Genomic DNA, 23,148 nt, shown 5'->3' on the forward strand with positions numbered 1-23,148 from the left:
GACTTTGCCTAACAGGTTTGAGATTCTTGCTCTGTGTGGATGAGAGTGGGGGCAGTAGGGAGGATGAGCAAACTGCTGATAGCACCATTGTGTAGGGAGCCATTTAAGAGATCAGAGAAAAGAGAAATGTCATTGTAAATGGGGATAGTGCAGTCACGGGAATGGATGTTGCACTCTGTGGCTGGGATCAAGAGTCCCAAAGGAAGTGTTGCCTGCCAGGTACCTGGGTTTGGGATATTACAGCTGGGCTGCAGAGGAGCTGGGAGCGGGAGGGTTCAAATCCACTTGTTGTCCACGTAGGTACCAACGATATGAGTAGAACGGGGCTTTGATGAGGGAAGATGATCAGCTGGGGGCTGAATTAAAAGGCAGAATGAAAAAGGTAATAATCTCCAGAATATTACCTGAGTCATCAGCAAATTGACACAGGGTCAAAAAGATTAAAGAGGTAAAGGCATGGCTCAAAGATTGTTGTGGGAGAAACAGGTTTAATTTGTGGGACATTGGCACACCAGTATTGGGAAAGGAGGGAGCTGCTCTGATAGAGCTGGAGTAGCAAAACAGGCCAGGCAGCATCAGAAGAACAGGAAAGTTGACCTTTCAGGAAGGGTCTTGACCCGAGCGTCACCTTTCCTGCTCCTCTGATGCTGTCTGGCCTGTTGTGTTCCTCCAGTTCCACACTGTGTTGTCTCTGACTCAAGCATCTGCAGTTTTTGCTATCTCTGAGCTGTTCTGATGGGACAGGCTCCCCCTGAATCATACTGAGGCCAGAGTTCTGCTAAATTGCATGACTAAGACTGTGGATAGGTCTTCAAACTAAGTAGGTGTATGTGCGCGCACGTTTGCAGTGACAAGTGTGCAGGGCTCAATAGAAGTTATCAAAGTTTCCACAACATGTAATGGGACAGAGGGTATGGAAAGGCTCAGGAGTCTAATGTTAGGCACAGCAGACAAGGGGACAAGTATGAAGAGGGGACAGATAACACAGGACCGAGGGTGTTGTACTTAAATGCATACGGTATAGAAAACAAGGTAAATGAGTTTGTAGCACAAATTGAAATTTATTTATATGACATTGCGGGTATCACAGATGTAGCTGCAAGGGGATCAGGGCTTGGAACAAAATGTGCAAGGATACACATCCAAGAGAAAGGATGGGCAGTGGGGGTGTGTTGCCTTGTTAGCAACGAATGAAATTAAATTGATAGCAAGAAATGATACAGAGCTGGATGGTGTAGAATCTGCTTAGGTAGAGTTGAGGAACTGCAAAGGAGAAAAGACCTGTTGGGAGTTGTGTGCAGGCCTTCTAGCAGCAGTCAGGATGTGGGGGGAAAAAAATAAATCAGGAGATAGAAAAGGCACTTAAGAAACACACCACAGCAAGTTATTTTAACTGGCACCTTTATAAAGCAGCCTAGTCGACAGACTGACAAAAATGATATACCTGAAATACTGGATGCTTACTGTATTCTCGTGATCTCTGCAATGTCTGAGTAGTCAGTTGAGTGTGAGTGAGAAGGCTCAGTTTTATTGAAGACAAAGTTGTATTATTATCTGATTTTGTCCTGTAAATAAAGTATAACCCTCGCATTACATTTCTATTGCTCAGTGTGTGTTTTTATATTGATTATGTGGACATCTTGATCAACTGTCACACTCCTTGTCCCATAGGTGCCTGTTAATAACAAAAGGTTTACTGTGTTACAATAATCGTCGAGGACTTCAATATGCAGGTGGACTGGGAAAATCAGGTTGGTAGCAGATCTTAATCAAAGGAATTCATGGAATCTATATGTGATGGTTTTTTTTGGAACAGTATTGTGGTAGAGCCCACTACGGAACAAGCAATTCTGGATATGGTGATGGTGAAATAAGGCAGACCTGATTAGGGAGTTTATGGTGAAGGAACCCATAGGACACAGTGACCATATTATGATAAAATTCACCCTGCAATTTGAGAGGGAGAGTCTGAAATCAGATGTAATAGTGTTATAATTCAGTAAAGATATCTAAAAAGACATGAGGGAGGAGCTAGCGAGAGTTCATTGCAAGGGGAGCCTAGCAGGAAAGACGGTGGAGTGGCAATGGCAGGCACTTCTGGGAGTAATTTGGGAGCCACAGCAGAAATTCATTCCAAGGAAGAAGAAACATAGTAAAAGGTCAGAAGTCACATGAGACCAGGTTCGAGGCCATCAGGTTCATTTGAAATCACATTCTTTCGAAGCGCTGCCCCTTCGTCAAGTGAAGTGTAGGGCAAGGCAACCATGGCTGACAAGGAAAGTAGGAACAGCATAAAAGCAGAGAATGTGGTGAAGATCAGTGGGAAGCCTTTTAAAACCCAGTACAGGATAATTAAAAAGCAATAAAGGTGCAGAGAATGAAATTTGAGAGTAAGCTAGCTACCACTACAAAAGAATTGTTTGAGATATCTAAAAGGTAAGAGAAAGGCAAGAGTGGACATTGCCTGCTAGAAAATGAGGCTGGAGAAGAAACAGGAAATGGCGGAGGAACTGAATACTTCCTTTGCATTAGTTTTCATTGTGGAAAACGCCAGCTAAATACCAGAACTTTAAGAGGGTCAGATGGCAAAGGCAAGTATAGTGGCCATCACTAAGGAGAAGGTGCTGGGAAGCTGAAAGGTCTGAAGGCGGATAAATCACACCGCCGCATGAACTGAGCTGCAGACTTCTGAAAGAGATAGCTGAGGAGACTGTCAGGACATTGGCTAATGTGACACCTCTGTTTCTGGTCTTCTGCCTCCCTCCTGTCTTAAACAATCAGCCAGTTAGAGTGACTTGGTCGTTGGTAAGATTTTAGTGTCCACTTTTAAGGATGAGATTGCGGAGTACTTGGAAATGTATGGATAAATTTACAGCTGAGTCAGCTTGGTTATCAACAAGAGGAAGTCATGACTGACAAATGTTAGAATTCTTTGACAAGATAACGAGTTAGACAAAGGAGAGCTCGTGGACATGATCTGTTTGGATTTCCAGAATGCCTTTGACAAGGTGCTGCACCGGGGGATGCCAAATAAGATGAGAGCCCATGGTGTCAGGGGCAGGTATGGGCATGGATAGAGGATTGTCTGACTGGCAGGTGGCAGAGAGTAGGGGTAAAGGTGTCTTAGTCAGCGTGGCAGCCAGTGACTAGTGGACCTTGCAGGGGTTCATGTTGAGACCACAACTATTCACATGATACATTAACGAACTGGACGAATGAACGGAGGCCATTGTTGCTAAATTTGCAGATCATACAAAGATAGGTGCAGGGTCAGAAAGTGATCAGCAAGCAGGGAGGCTGCAGAAGGACTTGGACAGGTTTGGCGAGTGGGCATAGAAGTGGCGAATGAAATACAATGTGGGTAAGTGTGCGGATCTTCAATTTGACTGGAAGAATCGAGGCGTAGACTATTTTCTAAACAGTGAAAACGTGCTGAAATCTGAAACACAAAGGTCTTGGGAATTCTAGCTCAGGATTCTCAAGGTTAACATGCAGGTTCAGTTGGCAGTCAGGAAGGCAAATGTAATATCAGCATTTATTTCATGAGGGCTAGAATACGAGAGCAGAGGTATATTGCTGAGGCTGTTTAAGGCTCTGGTCAGACCATGGAATATTGTGAGCAGTTGTGGGCTCCGGATCTAAGGAAGAATGTGCTAGTGTTGGAGGGGTTCCAGAGTAGGTTTCCAAGAATAATCCTGGGGATGAAGACTTGTCATATGAAGAGTGTTTGAGGACTCTGTGTCCACACTCAGTGAAACTTACAAAATACTGAGAGGTATGTGATGAGAGATCCATCCAAGTTGCATACTCTGTCTGGCTATTCCGCTGTAATTTTTTTCTCTCTCGTGCAGTGTGTCACAATAATTATGCAAGCATTATTTATTTCTCATTAGTACCATTATTTATCACAACTGGTTGTTTGCATGTAACTTAACCGGTTACACGGCTACAACACTGCAGGTTTATTTTAATGCAAAAAATGATTAATCATGACCTTTTTTTTTCGTGTGCTGTTTTATTCAGTTTATTCTAGTCGTTAGTGCCTGATGGCCAGGGTTAAAATCCTTCTGATTGAACGTTACTTCTAAATATCTCTAGGGGTCAAGGAATGTCTGTGTGGTGCAGGGTGGGCTTAACAAGGCAATGAATGAAAAATGACAACTCAATTCGTTTCTGCTAGTTTGAGACATTTTCAGTGGTGTAGGCTAGTTTCAAATCAAGTATTTTACGTTTCAATCATTTGTTGGTTACATGGTGTTTCTTCTGGTATATTCATCTGCCCAGTTGTAAATGACAGGTATTTCCCTCAGTCATTTGACTGCCTCCGCTGAGTTTCGAACAGATGTAAGCCGAAGTGAACCCTTCTGTAAAGCCTCATCAGCTTTCTCGAAGGTGTTTATTGTCTTGGCCAATATAGATCCCTCCATTAATATCTCAAAAATACATTTATGAACTATGATCACATTGCTGATTATGGGTGCTTGATGTGTGCAAACTGGCTGCTGTGTTTGTCGCATTACAGCGGTGGCTACAGTTTGAAAAGTACTTCAAAGGCTACGCAGTGCTTTGGAATCTCTGAGGTTGTGAAAGGTGCAGTAATAAATGCAAACGTTTACTTATGTTGATCGTTCTGTCTGTTGAAGTCAGACCATTACAGGACCTGTAATAGAGCCTATTATTAAGGATTAGCTTGCAGAATTGAGTAACACAAGCATGGAGACAGACCCTTTAGTTCAACTTAACCAGGCTGACCAAATATCCCAAACTGAAGTAGTCCCACTTTGCCTGCATTTGGCCGTTATTCTTTTCAACCGTTCCTATTCATCTACCTATTCAGATGTCTTTTAAATGTTGCAACTGTACCTACCACTTCCTTTGGCAGTTCATTCCACATATGAACCTGCTGTGTGAAAAAGTTGCCCCTTCGGTCCCTGTTAAATCTTTCTCCTCTCACCTTTTTAAAAAAAAAAAAAAAAATGCCTCCTAGTTTTGAACTCACCCACCCTAGGGAAAAGACCTTTGGTGTTCACCTTATCTATGCCCCTCATGACTTTATAAATCTCTATACGCCACCCCTCAACCACCTCTCCTCCAGTGAGAAAAGTCCCAGCCTATTGCAGTGTCTCCTTATAACTGAAACTCTCCAGCCTTGGCAACATCCTGGTAAATCTTGCCTGAGCCCTCTCCAATTTGGTAATATCCTTCCCATAGCAGGATGACCAGAACAGTGCACTGTACTCCAAAAGTGGCCTCACCAATGTCCTGTACAACTTCATGACATCCCAATTCATGTGCTCAATGGCCTGAGCAATGAAGGCAAGCGAGCTAAATGCCTTTTTAACTAGCCTGTCTACCTCTGACACAACTTTCAAAGAACCAGGGTAAAATAGGCCAGTCACTAGAGCTTTTTCAAGGGGAGGTGTAAGTGTCATTTTCATGTGTCTGATTTACTTGCTTATTATGACACTCATAAGACATGGTTCACCGCGAGATGTGGTTTATTATTGCCAAAACACAAGAGATATGTACATACAATTGTGTGAAACTCATCTTTCCTTCTAATTTTCCGAGTAACCTTTATAGTTCTGAAATTACAATGTTCTCGCACTAGTTGAAAATCTGCTTTGGAAGTGCAAGATGGTAAACAAGTTTGTACTACCCCAGTTATGGCCGTATGACCTGAGGTTGAGGCTGTTCTTCTGACTCCCAAGGCTCCTGACTCTTGTGGCGATGTTGTCTCCGGAGTGTCAGCCCTGCTGATTTGAGTGGCTCCTTCGAATTCAATTTTCTGGGTCATCCCCAAGTACAGCAACTTCCTTTTGTTTATTGTGTTGGCATGGTAACTGACAAGTGGATTCCTCTTCTGTATTTAAAGCAGTTTGATTCAATATGATGAGCACAGTTCAGTTACTCCATGTTAATGAGTTTCTGTCCCAGGAACAGGTGTTTCAGAAAGCAGTATTGGATATTACAATTTCTCTTTTGATTGAGGCGACCGTAAGAGCTGGGCTGCCTCAAAAACTGTACTACCGAAACTCCAATCTATTGTTCCATCCGAAATTTCACAGCATTGTCTTGTAAATACCTATTCGGTACAGTCAATCAAGGTAACTGGCTTGCATAGCTATCTGGCCTGATCCAGTTTGACAGAGAATTCTGCAAGCTTCTTGGCTTATTTCCTCAGTTCCCTTCCCTGCGTGCCGTTCAGTTGGCGAATGTCGCTTTTATTTCATAGAATCCCTACAATGTGGAAACAGGTCATTCGGCCCAACAAGTCCACGCTGACTCTCAGAACATCGCACGCAGACCCATCCCCTCTATAACCCACCAAATCTACACATCTCTGAACACTACGAGCAATTTTCCATGGCCAGTTCACTTGGCCTGCACATTTTTGGACTGTGAGAGGAAACCGGAGCACCTGGGGGAAACCCACACAGACACGGAGACAACGTACAAACTCCACAGAGACAGTCGCCCGAGGGTGGAATCGAACCCCGGTCCCTGGTGCTGTGAGGCAGCAGTGCTAACCACTGTGCGACCCCAAGTGTTCCAAAACAGCTGGTACTTATTATTTACTTACTTAGAAATCTGTTAGAATTCTTTGAGGAGGTAACGAGCAAGTTAGATGAAGGGGAGCCAGTGATCATGATCTATTTGGATTTCTGGAAGGCCTTTGACAAGGTGGCTGCTAAATAAGGTAAGAGCCTGTGGTGTTTGGGGCAAGGCACTGGCATGGATAGAGGATTGCCTGACTGGCAGAAGGCAGAAAGTAGGAATAAATATGTCTTTTTCAGGATGGCACCCGGTGGCTCGTAGAGTTGCACAGGGGTCCATGTTGGGACCATGTTGTTTATTAACAATGTTGATGAGGAATTAGAGCATTGTTGCCAAGTTTGCAGATGACACGAAGACAGTGGAGGCACAGATGGTGTTGAGGATGCTGCAGAAGTACTTGGACATGCCAGGAGAATGGGTAAAGAAGGGGTGGATGGAATACAATGTGAGAAAGTATGAGGTTATGCAAATTGGTAGGAAGAATAGAGGCATAGACTATTTTCTAAATGGAAAAAGACTTCAGAAATCTGAAGCACAAAGGAGGGTGAGTCCTAGTTGAGGGTTTTCTAAAGGTTAACATTCAGGTTCATTTGGCAGTTAGGAAGACAAATGCAATATTAGCATTCATTTCAAGATGGCTCGAAATATATTGTGGATGTTATGTAAGACTGGGCAGATCACATTTTGAATATTACGAGCAGTTTTGGGCTCCAGAGCTGAGGAAGGATGTTTTTGAGGTTGTGCAGAGGAGGTTTACAAGAATGATCTCGGGGATAAAAGGCTTGCCATATCAAAAGCAGTTGAGGACTCTGGGTCTGTACGCACCGGAGTTTAAAAGGATGAGAAGGGATCTGACTGAAACTTAAAAGAACACTGAAGGGTTGAACAGATTGGGTGTACAGAAGATGTTTCTTCTGGTAGGAGAGATTAGGACTCAAGGGCAGCGTCAGTGTGAAGGGATGACCCTTTAGAACTGAGATAAGGAGGAATTTCTTCAGCCACAGGGTGGAACTCATTGCCAAGTCACTGAGTGTATTTTAGGCCGATAGGCTCTTGATTAGTAAGGAGATCAAGGATTATGGGGAGTAGGCAGGAGAATAGGATTGAGCAACCTATCAGCCATGGTCAAAGGGCAGAGCAGAGTCAATGGGCTGAATGGTCTAATTCTGCTCCTGAACCAAATGGTCTTATGAGGCAAGATTTTGGGTTGACAAGTACAATGTAGGTTCTATTCCCAAGGGCTTATTAAAGAAGCTGTGCGCTTACACTTGACATGATGCAATCTCCAGCGAATGATCAAGTTTGACAACTGGCAAACAGTGCAAACGTCATGTTTCCCATGTATTTATGATCAACTAACTCATGAAGACTTGCTTGTTTGTCTTTGGAAAGACACCCCTCTTAATGAACTTTGATGTAAAGCTTTAACTTGGCAGATCATGGAATTTGAATTCAATAAATACCTGGAATTAAGAATCTTACGATGACCATGAATCCGTTGCCGATTATGGGGAAAAACGCATCTGGTTCACTAATGTCCTTTAGGGAAGGAAACGGCCATTCTTACCTGGTCTGGCCTACATGTGACTTTAGGCCCACAGCAATGTGGTTGATTTTCAACTGCCCTGTGGGCAATTAGGGATGGGCCAAAAATGTCGCCTAAAAGCAACACCTCATCCTGTGAATGGAAAAAAAAAACTTGCGCTCGCTGTTCACCACTTTTGTTATACAGGTGATCATCTGTTATTTGCACACTGTAATTCCGTGAGAATTTCATTCAGCTGATAAGTAGTCCACATTATCACATCTGCTTCACTGTGTCTGTTTTAAACAGAACTTCAACTTTCCCAGATTCACTGTGACAGTTCAGTCAATTACTGCTGATTTAAAATACTTGATGGAAATGAACATGCACATTCCTTCAGCCTAACTCGGTGATCTTTCTAACTGTGAAGTGATCAACAGGCTTAGTATATTTTCTCCTCATTTTGCTCCATTCTTCATTTCATTCAACGGCATTTTGGCTAAATCCAGCAATTTTAGGTGGACTTTCCTGAGTATGCAACTTGGATGGATGAAAGCCCGGCTACCAATGGCCAGGTTTAGAGAGTGGGGAATGAATTGTAGACAAAAATTGGAGGATTCCAGAAATTCTTGGAAGGGTACGGATTGGAGGTGGTGATGTGATGAGGCGGTGCAAAATGGCATTTGAACACGGGCAAGAATTTTACATTGGAGGGTGATTGAATGGGAGAATTGGGTCAAATGTATTTAGCTAATACAATTGGTTGTATTATATTATATTGAAAGGAAAGTTCAAGTCAGGAAAGGCCAGCGACTATTTGTGTTTTCTACAACTTTTGTGGGGACAGACATAAAGAAATAGGCAAGTCTGAATAGGACAGAAATATGGATGAGAGTTTTAGAATTAAATAGGTTGAGACTTAAATGGGGGCTGGCAGTGTTACTTGTGTGGAAGCTGATGGTGTTTGACAGTCCATGGTGCCAGAATCTCAGCTTAGATTTGAATAGAACACAATGGTTATAGTCCACCTTAGAGGTACAAGCAAGAAGGGGAATGGATTTAGTTGCTGCAGTTTGTGGGAGGGTTAATGACTCTGGCTTTGATCCCCAGTATTTAACCAGAAGCTTTGCATACTAAGGGACGTTGGTGTTCTTTGTATTGCAAAGTTACGGCGCAAGTAGAACAAGCAATTAGTAAATCCAAAGAAGAAAAACCTGTGCATGTTGAAGAGCTGGAACCTGGTCTCCCTGCTAAGATAGACTACAGTTGAAGATTTTCTCAATGGCAAGGCAAGCCAAAAATGGCATCGTGCTGACTAACATGACCGCCCAAAACTAGGCCTACACAGAATTGGGCTACAGGATCCAGAATAATATTCATTTGGTCCAGTGCCTGAACGACCATTCCCAGAAGGCCACTCTGGTAATCTTCCTTTCCCAAGATCAAGAAAAATCACTCATGAACACTTGTTCAGGATTCTGCAGGCATTTGCATTTCTGCAGGCATATGTGAATGCTATGTCTATTGATTCAGGATGATATACATACTCTAATTGTAAGAGAGAGGAACTGATGTTAATTGGCAGTAGTTGAGGCCACATACCTGAGAACCAGTTTCTGCCTGAGTTTGTCCGTGGAACAAGAAGCTGCGCTTAAGCGAAGCAAGTATGGTGAATAAACCTGTGTGAAACTCGTGTGATTTTTTTGAAAGAGGCACGTTTACCAGATGAATAATTTAGGTTTCAGTCATGTTTTGTTGTTTGTACATGAGTGCAGGAATGTGAGGACACCATCAAGGGTGCCCATGTCTGGCTAGTTTCTCTGCCATCTGAATGGTGCTGTGCACCTCTTGTGGAGGCTATTGATTCTGGTGAGTTGGATCTGGAGGTCATCCTCATGACTTAGGATGATTTTGATCCCATCAATCTATAAAGAATGTGAGAGCAGTAGGAGGTGTACTTCATAGTGACCTCCATTAGGATCAACCGGGAGTCAAGTGCTGGCAGATGAATACCCTGCTAGAGGACCTTGGGTCTTCCATCTTGTCTGCTAGTACAAAAGGGTGTAGTGGCTTTCCGCAACAGTGCTAAATCACCTGCTTAGAGAGGTTCTCACTCAGGCTGTCGTGTATCTTCAAACCCGAGTGGCAGTCTTTTTCCCTTGAGACCCTGCAGTGTTACAAAGGAGGGAAGTTATGCTTGGAGCCACAGGATGTGGGAGGGATCCTTAACAAGTACTTTGTCTTGGTATTCACTGAGTAGGAGGACATGACTGACATTGGGGTCAGGGATGAGTGTGTCAATACTCTAGAGAATGTCAATATCTTGAAAGAAGAAGTTTTGGGTATCCTAAATTGCATTAAGTTAATCAAGTCCCCAGGGCCACGTGGGATTTATCCCAGGTTACTGCAAGAGGCAAGGGAAGAAATAACTGGAGCATTAGCAGATATCTTCACATCCTCTTTGATCACAGGTGACATTCCAGAGGACTGAAGATTATCCAATGTTGTTCCCTTGTTTAAGAAAGGAAGCAGGGATAATCCAGGAAATTATAGGCTGGCGGGTCTGACATCTGTGTTGGGAAGCTCTCGGAGAAGATACTGAGGGACAAAATATATGCACATGTGGAAGAAAATGGACTAGTTCGTGATAGGCAGCATGGTTTTGAATGGGGAAGGTCATGTTTAACCAACCTGATTGAATTTTTTGAAGAGGTGACAAATACAGTTGAGGGTAGAGCTGTGGATGTAGTTTATATCGACTTTAGTAATGTGTTTGGTCGAGTCCCACATTGAAAATCTAAAATCACATGGGATTCAGGGTGGGCTGGCTAGATGGATACAAAACTGACTTGGTCATAGACGACAGAGGGTAGCAGTGGAAGGGAGTTTTTCAGAATGGAGACTGGTAACTAGTAATGTTCCACAGGAATCTGTCTCAGGTCATCTGTTGTTTGTAGTATATGTAAATGATCTGGAGGAAAATGTGGATGGCCTGATTAGTACATTTGCTGATGAGATAAAGATGAGGGGCGTTGCTCATAGTGCTGACGATCGTGAAAGGATACAACAGGATATGGATAGATTGGTGACTTGGGCACAGAAATGGCAGATGGAGTTTAATCCACACAAACGCGAGGTGATGCATTTTGGAGGATCAAATTTAGGTGTGATTTATACTGTAAATGGCAGAATCCTGAGGAGCATTAACATTGAGACAGATTTGGGGATGCAGGTCCACAGTTCATTAAAAGTGGCGGCAAGGCAGGAACCCAAGTGATTCCGAAAGCGTATGGCATGCTTGCCTTCGTCAGCTGGGGCCTGGAGTGTGAGATTTTACAAAAAATGTTGCAGCAAATGCAACCTTTGTTAGGCCGCATTTGGAGTACTGTGTGCAGTTTTGTTTGCCATGGTACCAGAAGCTTTGGAGGAAGAGTTTGGAGAAGGTTCACCAGGATGTTGCCCAGTCTTGAGGGCACAGGCCATGAGGAAAGGTTAAAAAGACTAGGATTGTTTTCACTGGAAAGTGGCTGCTGAGAGGAGACCTGATAAAGGTCTATAAAATTATGAGAGACATCGATATGCTGGATAGTTAGAGGCTTTTTCCCAGGGTTCAAGTTTCAATTACAAGGGGACACCGGTTCAAGGTGAGAGGGCAAAAGTTTAAGGGAGATGTGTGAGGAAAGTTTTTCACGCAGAGTGTGGTAGGAGCCTGCGACACACTGCCAGAGGAGGTGGGGGAAGCAGGTACGTTGGTGACATTTCAGCGGCATCTGGATGGTTACATGAATAGGGAGGGCATACAGGGCTACAGAACGAATAAGGGCAGAGTTTTTTTTAGTTCAGTCGGGGCATGATGCTTGGCATGGGCTTGGAGGGCTGAAGGGCCTGTTCGTGTGCTGTACTTCTCTTTTGTTCCTTTTGTTTGTTCTATTCAGTCTAAATGGAGATTTGCTCAGTTGATGAGAAATATACAAATGCAAAGCAAAAGACTAACATGTTCAAACCCATTTGAGTTTTTTCATTCAAAAATTATTTTATGCATGTTTTCCGAATGCAGAATTGGAAAAATCACAAGAAAATATTACAGGGTTTATAATTCTATCTTGTAAGTTTAGGAATGCTTCCTTGCATAGTTTATACATTTTCTGCGAAGGGATGCTTTTCATATAACTATTTTCTCCAGCTGTGGTTGGGAGTGAGCAAACGATCTGCAAATGAAGATGTATGCAAAGGCAGACAGGTGACCTTTTCTTTTTCTGATCTTGTACACTAAAAGTAAGTTAATACGATAAACTGTTGTACTGAGGTAAAGTTGTTCAAGATTTAATATTTCATCACAACTTTATTACATCACCTGCATGCTTCGACTAAAGATAAAAAAAGAAACTTAGCTCCAAGTCTGTTTAGTTCAAAAGGTTTCTGAATCCTGAAGTATAAATGAGGTGACAGTAAATTCTCATCCTATCAGTTATAAATTTTTTTCTTGATAGGTAGCTGGCACTTTGGTGCTTTAGGTTTGTAACGGAACAATTGTGTTAGCTGACAAATCAGAGCAGTGCAGGCGGGCTCATTGAATGCTTTTAGCGTAAGTGTAGATGAATGAGTTTCCAAATGCTGTTTAGTGAAGTGTATCAACAATGGTCACAAGGCTAAGGCAGTCAAAAGCTTCCAGTGCCATGCATCTATACCTCAGCAAAATATAGTGCCTTCTGGAGAAGAGTAAGTAACAATTGGGAATATTAATAAAATCCACATATATCTGTTGGCTACTTTTCAGACTAGACAAGTTAGTTTTCAGCCAAAAGAAGTGGTTCAAGTTTTCTGTATACATGCTACTTCCGAAGTAGCAAATTGCAACAGTACCCACTGGAGCAGAGTAGTTAGAATGTTGTTTTCGCTCCTTGGCTGCATCAAACAAATCGTAGTTCGGTGAAATGGATCTCTGGACATTCTGAACTTAATGTTTAATCAACCAGAGGTTGCCTGAACTTCTGTTTGTGATGTAATGAGTAAGTGCTGTTCATCTTAAGACTTTGTTCACTGGAAATACAAATCCCTCTTCTATATTGCAGTCTTAAGTAATTTGGAATAGTAAAATCACGAGAAGAGACCATCAACTGAGCATAACAGGACTGATATTTGGTTACTGCTCACAAGTTCTGACATTTGCATTGCATCTTTTAGCATGCTAATCGTTTTGCGGTGCCTCGGGCTTAGTGCAACATGGCGTGGAGGCTGACCACAGAAGTAGATTATAGGAGGGATGACAAGAAACTTGCTCAGAGATACAGTAAACTCCAAGGATGAAGAGGAGAAGGAGTGGGAGGGAAGATTTGAGGGGTTTATGCAAAGGATTCTAGTTCGTGCCTACATCACTGAAGTCGCAACTACCATTTTTATTTGGGGTGTGGGGCGAAAATGGGAGGATAGGCTAGAATTGTGAAAAACAGTAATGCCCTAGTGAGTACAACTTTTACTTGTGGCATGTTCTACTATAGGTTTATTTAAATAAAGAATAGCCAAGTTGGAACAGCTTTTAACAACAAGCCATTTTAAGCATTGGCTCTTCCTCCTCTGTTTTAAAAATGTATACAAAGAAAAGGCTTATATTTATTTAACACGTTTTCATGATCTCAGAACATCTCCAAGTGCTTCACGTTCAATGAAATAGCTGGTGAAATGTAATCACTATTTTAATGTTGGGGAAAAGTGAGGCCAGACAGCACAGGGCAAGATCCCTCAAATAGCAATGATATAATGACCTGTTGAGCGACGTTTAGTGATGTTGAGTGATTAAAAAATAGCCAGAATACCAGGACAAATTGCTTTTTCTTCTTTGAATTGCCCCAAAGGATCTTTTGTTCCCATTTTAGAGGGTAAACTAGCCTTAATCTTATGGCTCATCTGACCGTGCAGGACTTTGTTGGTTTTTCATTGAACAAATAGGTCCTTTGTATCAGTGACCTGCACTCTGTGTGTTCTCTCGGTGTGTGAATCCATTGAAAATTATTATGCAGCCAAAGCAAGGGATGAGGGAAGCAAACAGAGTCTTGGCATTTATTCTGAAGAGAATGGAATATAAAAAATGGACATTCTACTGCTGATACATGGTCAGTATTGGCGAGATATTTGTGAGTACTCCAAATGAGGAGACCAAATCTCTTTTTTAAAAAAAATGATAGAACAAAGAACAAAGAAAATTACAGTACAGGAACAGGCTGTTCACCCCTCCAAGCCTGTAACGACATGCTGCCCGTCACAACTGAAACCCTCTACTCTTCCGGGGACCGTATCCCTCTGGTCCCATCCTATTCATATATTTGTCAGGTCGCCCTTTCAAAGTCACGACAGTATCTGCTTCAACTACCTCTCTTGGCAGCGAGTTCCAGGCACTCACCACCCTCTGTGTAAAGAAACTTGCCTCGTACATCACCTCTAAACCTTGTCCCTCGCACCTTAAACCCATGGCCCCTGGTAACTGACTCTTCCACCCTGGGAAAAAGGTTCTGACTGTCCACTCAGTCCATGCCCATCATAATCTTGTAGACCTCTGTCAGGTCGCCCTCGTCCTCCGTCATTCTAGTGATACCGGGCAACATCCTGGTAAATCTTTTCTGTACCCTGTCCAAAGCCGCCACATCCTTCTGCTAGTGTGGTGACCGGAATTGATCACAATATTCCAAATGCAGCCTCACTGAGGTTCTATAAAGTTGCAGCATTACCTGCCAATTTTTAAACTGATTGCCCCGGCCGATGAAGGCAAGCATGCCGTATGCCTCATTGACTACCTTTTCCACCTGCATTGCCACTTTCAGTGACCTCTGTACCTGTACACCCAGATGGGGCGGCACGGTGTCTCAGTGGTTAGCACTGCTGCCTCTCAGTGGTTAGCACTGCTGCCTCACAGTGCCAGGGACCCGGGTTTGCTTCCACCGTCGGGTGACTGTGTGGAGTTTGCACATTCTCCCCATGTCTGCGTGGGTTTCCTCCGGGTACTCCGGTTTCCTCCCACAGTCCAAAGATGTGCAGGTTAGGTGGCTTGGCCATGCTAAATTGCCCGTTGTGTTCAGGGGTGTGTAGATTAGGTGGGTTATGGGGGGATGGGTCTGGGTGGGATGCTCCCTGGGTCGGTGTGGACTTGTTAGGTCAAAGGGCCTGTTTCCGCACTGTAGGGATTCTATGAAAGACCCATCTGCCTGGCAGAAGGCTGGCAAGGATAATCCAGCTAATTACAGGCCGGTGAACCTTGCGTCAGTAGAAGGGAAATTATTGGAGAGGATTCTTTGAGACAGGATTTACTCCCACCTGGAAATCAGTGGGTGTACTTGTGAGAGGCAACATGGTTTTGTGAAGGGGAGGTCGTGTCTCATTAACTTGATTGAGTTTTTTGAGGAAGTGACGAAGCTGATCGATGAGGGTTCGGCAGTGGATGTTGGCTACATGGACTTCAGTAAGGCCTTTGAGAAGGTCCCTCATGGCAGGCTGACACAGAAGGTGAAGTGGCACGGGGTCAGAGGTGAGCTTGCAAGATGGATAAAAATCTGGCTCGGTCATAGAAGACAGAAGGTAGCAGTGGAAGGGTGCATTTCTCAATGGAGGGCTGTGACAACTGGCGTTCCTCAGGGATCAGTGTTGGGACTTTTGCTGTTTGTGATATATATAAATTATTTGGAGGAAAATGTAAGCCATGAGGACTGTCCAAGGATACAGTTAGATATAGATGGGTTGGTGACTTGGGCAGAGAGATGGCAGATGGAGTTTAATCCGGAAAAATGTGAGGTAATGCATTTTGGAAGGTCAAATCCAGATGGAAAATATACAGTAAATGATATCATGACATTTGAAGCAGTTCAGAGAAGGCCCACTCAACTCATTGCTGTGATGAAGGGCTTACATTATGAAGAAAGATTGAATATGTAGGTCCTTTACCCATTGGAGTTGAGAAGAAAGATTCTTATTGAAACCTAGAATCCCCTTGGGATTCTAGGGTTAATGCCGGGAAGTTGTTCCCACTTGTATGTGATATCAGAGCACTCTCTCTGAAACAGGTAAAGGGAATTTTTTTTTCTTTCAGACAGTTGTTAGTCATTGGAATCCACTTCCTCACAAGGCGGTGGAATAAATGAATGAGCGATTTATTGTCATAGATATCCAGGGAAATACTGGAAATTCAGTTGTCACAATCTAGTGCCATTTTGAGGTACAAAATCATAAAAACAAAGTACTTGCATACAGCTCATCTACATTGGCTGGGATCCTAAACACGGCTCCAGGACTTGTGCAAGGTTGCCGGCTTGGGCCTACTGCAGCCACGAGTCCCTGTTCTTCTGTCACTGCAGTCAATGCCACGCCGCCAATTCCAGGAGTCAGTGCGGCAGGCCTACAAAGATAGGTGTCCCCGCCGACATGGCTGTGGCCGCCTCCTCTCTCTTTCTTGCTCCTGTCACACCTCCCCTGCGCACGCGCACCACACCGACCCCCCCCAAACACTTTCATATGCAGGGAGGTGTAGGTCAGGGGAATGTCAGCAGATGAGAATTAGAAGCTGGCATAAAACCATTCAGACGTTTTGAGCCTGCTCCAACATTCAATAAGATGATTGGCTGATCTCTTTATGGTCTTGACCCACTTTTCTGTCTGCTTCTCATAATCCTTGATGCCCTTTTCTATCAGACCTATCCAAATCAGCCTTGAGTAAATTCAAAGGCCCAGTTTTCAGGGGAAGAGAATTCCACAGATTAATGACCCTTGGTAAATAAACATTTTCCTCATGTGGATCTTAAAAGGAAGACCATTTATTATTAATCTGATTCTTGTGTTTCAGTGCCCTTGCTCAAAAAAAGGCAGGTCAATAAACAGGAGAAAACATTGTCTGGTAATGGTTAGAGTGGACATACTGTTGAAGTGGCTCATAAGATGACAGTGGAAGTACTGTTCCTGTTTTGTTTTCTTCTTGAAACAGGTATTATACTTGTCGGAAACTTCATATTTATCAGCGCTTTATTGCTCCAGCTGTTGCAGCGAACTGTAAAATGACTGTTTTCATAAATTATACAGCAACAGTTTAAAAGTAATGTTTGTGACCTTCTCGAGTATTAAGCAAGAGTTTCATTTAGTGATTTCAATCAATGGGAGTACAATTGGCAAAAACATTTGACGTACTTCAAGACAATTGCTGCTTATGTGCAAAACTGAAATTATTTTCAGTGACTGGTCCTTCCAACGGTATAGAATCATAGAATCCCTACAGTGTGGAAACAGGCCCTTCGGCCCAACAAGTCCACACCGAACCGCAAAGCATCCCACCCAGACCCACCCTGCTATAACCCACCAAATCTACACATCCCTGAACACTATGGGCAATTTAGCATGGCCAATCCACCTAGCCTGCACATCTTTGGACTGTGGGAGGAAACCGGAGCACCTGGAGGAAACCCACGCAGACACAGGGAAAATGTACAAACTCCACACAGACCGTCGGCCTAGGGTGGAATTGAAGCCGGCTTCCTGGCGCTGTCAGGCAACAGTGATAACCACTGAGCCACTGTGCCACCTTATTTAGCAATCATTGCTTTCATGCACAAATATGAATGCATTTGTTATAAATCATTTTCAGATGTTGTGAAATACAAAATGGAGTCCAGAAAACGACACTGTATGTCATTTTCTTGACAGCTCAAACATGCAAACAACCCTAAACTATCGCATCGCAATTTTGGATCAAGCAAATGTGCTACTAAGGTTCTAAGAGACTCAAATCAATTCAAACATTTAGGCACAAAAGCAGAATTGCTGGAAAAGCCAGCAGGTCTGGTAGCATCTGTGAACGAAAGAACAGTGTTAACGTTTCGGGTCCAGTGACCCTTCCTCAGAAAGCATTTTGGTATGTGTTTAAAATTGTATTGCAGCAAGTGGACTTATAACTTGCAAAGTGCTGAGAGGCAGTAATTCCCCTGAGTGCTGCCTCTTAGAACACTCGGAGTAGAATCTTCTCCAAGCAGCAAATGAAGTACTTCATCACAATTTTCCTCCTCTAATTCTTTTCTTAATTGTCAATATGTCGAACAGCCTTGCAATTTTAGGTTTGTTGTAGAAGTTCTTTCATGACGTTGTATTCTAGAAACATTGTTTGGAAAAGCTCAGAAGTTTTGTGAGAACAGTTGGATTCCATTTAATTGTTTCAGCTGGTGCTGATAGTTCATTATTTGAAAAATGCTGATTTTTTTTCATTAACATATCTTTATAAATAAGGCCACATGAATCAGAGAAAAGTTGATGCATGTAGTCAAATCTTCAATTTTGCCTCTGTTTAGGTTACTAATGTTATTACCAGAAGCAACTGAGAAACAAATGGATAATACTAATAGGGACAGATCTGGAACCAATAAGTCTGTCTGTGGACTAATGGGAGTACCAGCGTTATCCAGATAGAGGAATTCATTGGTCAAATGTTGACAAAATTGCGTTTGAAGGTCTTTGTTCCGTAGAACAATTGTATACCGTTGTTAATTCACCATAATTGGTGAGTAGTTCTTGAGCCAACCACTATTGTGTCTGAACTGGAAGGATACATATTTGGTGTAATTTAGCAGTTCTTCTTGTGCAGGGGACAAAATGTACTGCAGAATATTTATCCCCCAGTCAAAATTATCTTGGCATGAGCAATCTTTCCCAAAGCTGCTCTTGTCATTTGGTTGTGTTTTGCTCATCTCCATCTCTCTGAAATTGAGCACAGATTAAAAAGTAAGCTTTGTGAACATACCCAGAGGATTTTTGTAAAAGATTATTTTAGGGTATTGAGTAAAAAAACAGAAATAATTGATTTTGTCTGGCCCTTTGTCACATCCTCAGGGCATCCCAAAGTAGTTTACAACCAAAAAGTAAAACCAGTTTTACAGTAAGCTTGTTCACCACTTGGTGAAATATGTTTTATTTACTGTCAGTTTGCACACTATTTAAAATAATGAGTCTAATTGGCAATTGAAAAAATGCATTAGCCAATCATTTAGCAATGTTAAGAAACAAAGTAATATTGCGATTTCATGCTGAAAACAATCTAAGTTATCAGTAACTTTGAATTAAGAGGTGCACACTAAAGCTGCCATATAAATACATGTAAAGCCATCTCCTGGACATTACCGCTTCACGGTGCAGTATCGTTAAACCTGTGGACAAACGTGTGAGCCTTCAGGCCAGATCATAGTTAAATATCTTCCCTTCCAAACTGAGGTTTCTAATTTAGCATCTGAGAATATATTAAAAATGATTGAATGATGAATCAAGAAGTACGATCTGCCTTTGCCTGGATCAATATTATTGCCTTTGATCCGAAAATAATTGTAAAGATCGCCAAACTGTTTGGATTCCTGGTCGTGTATATGCCATTTGAAGTCTACATTGCAATGTTTGTAATTTTATAAGTTATGTTAAGCTATGTCTTGCTATGTTCAAAGTACAAGCAGGACTCCAGTAAACCCAATTAATCTAGTAATTTCTTCATTGCTGAGTATTTTCAACTACCTTTTGAAACTGAACTGGTGTTATGACCAGGTGAGAAGAGGGAATTGCTTCCGCTCTTTTTAAATCCCCTTTCAGTGAACTTCAGATATACTATTTTTTTATCACTCCACTCCAGTGAAAAAGTTAGTTTGTTCCAAAATTAAGGAGTCAATTATCAAGCATTGCTTGAATGCAAGAAGGAAGAATTTAATGGCAGAATTGAATCTTCAGCAGTAGCAGAAACTGTAGATCTGAGGTCTGTGAACATTTTGTCAATTTGCTTTTCATTCATTGCTGGTTTTTTTTTCCAGAGATGATGACAGAAACAGGCAGGGTCAGAGAATTCCAGCTCTTACTTACACCCATTCAATTTTTCTTCTTTCAAAAGCAGCAGTTAAAATGTAGTTCATTAATGCACAAGAGTACTTGCCACCCAACAACAGTGAAAGGAAGAGATAACAAGATGTACAGCTGGATGAACACAGCAGGCCAAGCAGCATCTGAGCAGCAGGAAGGCTGATGTTTCGGGTCTGGACCCTTCTTCAGAAAAGGGTCTAGACCTGAAACGTCAGCCTTCCTGCTCCTCTAATGCTGCTTGGCCTGCTGTGTTCATCCACCTCTTCTAGTTGTTATCTCAGATTCTCCAGCATCAGCAGTTCCCACTAACAGTGAAAGGAATGCCGTTCAGGATGGACCTATAGTTGGTATGTGACATCACAGGGTTTGCCTCTCAGGTGTGGTATGCTGGAGCAGTGACTCTTAAAGAAAAAGAATAGCTGAGAAGTGAAAGTTTGAAAATTCTTCTGAGGTGGTGTCATATTTTTAAATTGCACCTGACCACCTTTACCAATTGTACTTTCTCTTGCTAAAACAGATTATTAGATACTTGAACGCTACATAAATCTAGACTATTTTCAATCACTTAACTGGTCTTCAAATGTGTTTGTTGCCAACAGGCCTATGACAAAATACTTGCCAAGTCTGTAACACTGCCTTAAATAAGGATGATTATTTTTGGAAGACCTGTCATTATGGTGAGAGATGCAGATAAAATCAGTCTGGATTAGAGTCAGTGACTGGGCCAGCTGCTTTGTTACTTATTTTCCAGAATAAAGAGGTAAGGCTGCTCAGTAGTAATATTTACCGGAAACTCTCCTACTCATGTGGATCATTAATGAAAAGATCAGTCTTGTATACACACTGTTTGGCACAGGCATTGAAATGTGATTCAAATGAGTATGCATCTAATCGCTAAGAACTGGACATCTCTAAAATTTTGTTGTGATCTATCTTGTAGTTTGTCCTCCCATTTACTTGAAACAAATTGTCTGGCTGAACTTTTAGTTTCCTGAATTGGAGCTGATGTTCTATCATGTATGTTGTTCAATAATTACATCGCTCACATTTTGTAATGCCTGATATTTCAAAAACTGGAGCATTGTACTGTCTCCATCTTGGTTACCCTTTGCTTTTGGCATTCTTTTTTGAGGGTAAAACTGGCCAGAGAGGTAGTGGTGGTTTAGAAATGTTCCCTTTGATTCCAACTGAAACATGCTCTGTTGATTTCAGCTATGAAATTTTTTGATTGTTTGCCCTGTTTTCCTGACAAACTCCATTAGAGAGGAAATTTTGTGAACTTTCTGTGAAACACCTTGGGATTTCTCTGCATATTAAAGACACTACATTAATACAATTGTTGTTAAAAGGAAAATAATTATCGCTGAATGTTATGATTTTAATTATCACAAACTTGCGAACACTTTGTTGAACTTTGTTTGTGTGGTTGGTCACGTTTATAATCGTTTAATGTTGGTGTTGAGTTCCTATTTCCAGTACTAAAGGAAATGTTTCCAAATGCTTCACATGCATATCCAGAGATGGAATTTATTTCAAAACATGATTACTAAGAGTACGAAGTTGCACTGCACATTAGTCACGTCCTGGAATCACTCAATTATATTTATGTCGTTGTTCATGCTTGATGCTCAAAATTGCAACACAGTATTGTTGTTTTGCAGGTGACTGAGATACAGTGCTCGTAATTTCTGAAACTGATGTTATGCTTCCAGAAGCTTTGAAGCAGATGCCAATGTTGATTTAGTTTTTTCCCGTGTCTCCATGTATTTTTAACTTGATAAAATAAATTTATGTTCATTCTTGTTTATTTTTGTCTGCCTATTCTGTTTGGGTCTTAACAGTTGGTGTGTTTGGAATTGTTGCAAATGCTGAATCTGTGATCAAGTTCTTTTCAAAAAGCTGTGACCTGTATGAAATAGATTTTTAAATAAGCTCTCAGGAACATGTTTGCAATTATGCAGAATTTTATAGGATGTGGAAAAACAGGTTTCCTGACATAAATGGGGATTCGGTAGAAAAGTGATAAGGGCAGCTGAAAACTTCTCGGCTTGTGCTTCTGACTGGTTTTAAGTATTTTTGAAACTGAGCTAAGTAGCTTAACAAATCAACCTCAAAATAGAAAATTCCATTGAATTTTGCTAAAGCTTAATTAACTTTGTACATTTTATTGTCATACAGATTGAGTAGTATCGAGTAAAATTGAGTAATTAGCGTGTTTGTGAATAGGTAAAAGCAGAACCATTTGTAATGACCTCACTGGTTGAATAGCCCACTGACTTTGTTAAGGTTGTCGTAATAACAGGTTCCATCATCTATATAACTTTATCCCAAAAGGAATCATGAGTGGGGGTAAAATTGCAAGAAGGAAAATGAGGTCACTGGTTTCATTGTTGGATAAACATTGTACTTCCAGTCAACCTCTGCACTTGAGAAAAAAAAATCGCTTGATTTCTCTAGATTCCACCACATTGGTGATTCAGCTCTAGAGGGTCTTCATTACAATCAGTTCAGGCAATATTCATATCGTGTTTTTAAAAGACATATCAAGTGATGCTCTAACTGAGGGTGCCGCTGATCGGTGATCACCTAACACCGGCTTGCACAAATGAGAATACTGTCATGTTCAACCTCTTAAAAACGAGCCTACAGTTTTAGTCATGAGATGGCAGGCTTCCGGTTAGTTCCTTCATTGGAAGTTCAAGGGTAGACTCTTCAGCACAGTTAGAAAGAAGGAATGTGCATTGATGTACTACCTTTATTGCATCTCTCAGTAAAAGTCGGCAAATATTTACGTATTAGGAATTAGTTCAAAAATGAGGTCACTGTTATCCAGTTAAATGTGCACTAAACTAACCTTCATTGCTCAGTCCGTTGAGTATAGGAGTTGGGAAGCCATGTTGAGGTTATACAGGACATTGGTGAGGCCTGTTGTGCGTTACTGGGTCCAGTTGTGGTTGCCCAGTTGTAGGAATGATATTATTAAGCTGAAGAACATAAGAACATAAGAACTAGGAGCAGGAGTAGGCCGTCTGGCCCTTCGAGCCTGCTCCGCCATTCAGTAAGATCATGGCTGATCTTTTTGTGGACTCAGATCCACCCGCGTTCTCACCGTATCCCTTAATTCCCTTATTGTTTAAAAAAAATTACCTTTTTTTAAAAACGTTTACTGAAGTAGCGTCAACTACTTCACTGGGCAAGGAATTCCATAG

The 23,148-nt window shown here is 41.9% G+C and overlaps 1 long non-coding RNA gene across 3 annotated transcripts in view; it reads left to right on the plus strand.

Annotated features, from left to right (window-relative positions):
* The window catches only part of LOC125487687, a 44,132-nt gene extending 22,392 nt beyond the window's left edge, over nt 1–21,740 (plus strand). Inside the window, exons 3-6 of one of the 3 annotated variants that reach the window (XR_007266050.1) lie at nt 1,672–1,751; nt 18,397–18,605; nt 20,539–20,699; nt 21,601–21,740. This is a non-coding gene — a long non-coding RNA (uncharacterized LOC125487687). Of the gene's footprint in view, nt 1–1,671; nt 1,752–16,767; nt 17,046–18,396; nt 18,606–20,538; nt 20,700–21,600 lie in introns of those variants that run through there. The other 2 variants (XR_007266051.1, XR_007266052.1) reach the window with 2 other exon arrangements.
* Nucleotides 21,741–23,148: the final 1,408 nt, after the last annotated feature.

This window comes from Rhincodon typus, chromosome 43 (assembly GCF_021869965.1).
Source record: "Rhincodon typus isolate 14 chromosome 43, sRhiTyp1.1, whole genome shotgun sequence".
Lineage (NCBI taxonomy): Eukaryota > Metazoa > Chordata > Chondrichthyes > Orectolobiformes > Rhincodontidae > Rhincodon > Rhincodon typus.